This window comes from Acyrthosiphon pisum, chromosome A1 (genome assembly GCF_005508785.2).
Source record: "Acyrthosiphon pisum isolate AL4f chromosome A1, pea_aphid_22Mar2018_4r6ur, whole genome shotgun sequence".
Lineage (NCBI taxonomy): Eukaryota > Metazoa > Arthropoda > Insecta > Hemiptera > Aphididae > Acyrthosiphon > Acyrthosiphon pisum.
In genome coordinates, this window is record NC_042494.1 from 165572646 (window position 1) to 165573888 (window position 1243).

The window sequence follows — 1243 nt, forward strand, 5'->3', positions numbered from 1 at the left end:
TATTAGCATTTAAAGTTCAAAAATTGACAAAATATGGAAAAATCACGAAAATTACCTAATTATTTTGTGTTTATAATTCGTAAAAATTTTTCTTTTTAGAACTAAGATTTTAAAGTGTAATACAAGATTCCTTATAGGATAATCTACCTTTATCAAAAAAAAAATATCTATAAGAAACTCAAATTAACGATTTTCTTATTTTGTTGTAATTAAAAAACGAATGACTGTAGAAACTTGAAAATTTCACTGAGTGTTTATATTAGCATTTTATATATACGATAAAATTTTGAAAATAATTTGACTCTTTTTGAGCTGTTTACGGACATTGTAAGTTTTCAATTTTTTTAGTTTTTTTTTCTATAAATATCAATAAAGTTTTATCTATTGGGCCAAAAACTGTAAAAAATTAATACAAGGCTCCTGATACATTGTTACAATAGCGTTGAAAAATATTAAAAATACATAGGCACAATTTTTTTTTATAAGCATTTAAAGATCGAATTTTGACAAAATTTATCAAATTTAAAATTGAATAATTATTTTTTAGTTAATAATTTATAAAATGTTCAACTTTTATATCTAAGGCTTGAAAATTTAAAACAAGATTCCTCGTAAATATTTAATTCTGTTACCAAAAATTCTAAGAAATTCATAAGCCCTGATTATTTTTATAGTAATTTAAATTCAAATTTGGACGAAATCACATATTAAAAAACCTGGAATAACTATTTTAGTTATTTTGTTGTGATTGTAATGATTGTATAATATTATTTGTGGATACTTGAAACTTCTTAAGTATACTATTATATATCTATGATAGTAACACGGTTTGTTGTTGATGTATAACGCGTTACCTGATGGATATTGTGATATGATTAATTTGGAATTTATTATTGATACCTATTATAATTTATAGGTCAATTTTTTTTTAATACTATAGCTGATAAGTATACCTATAATAAGTATGTCTAATACCTAGACTGACAAACCGTCTCCGCTCAGAATCGTTTTTCTTATACAACGATATTATATTATCGAATTCAAATTTAATTCTATCCATTATACAGTGTCCCACTTGTAACCTGCTGTACAACAGAGCGACATCCACTTACCCACCTTTTTTTATTTCAAAAACAACGTCGTCTTCAATAAAAGTTCACCGTTTTGTTTGTCTCTTCGAACTCCTTTATAACGTGTTATGACCTTATAATTTTTATAATATATTCGATACAATTTTCTGTTT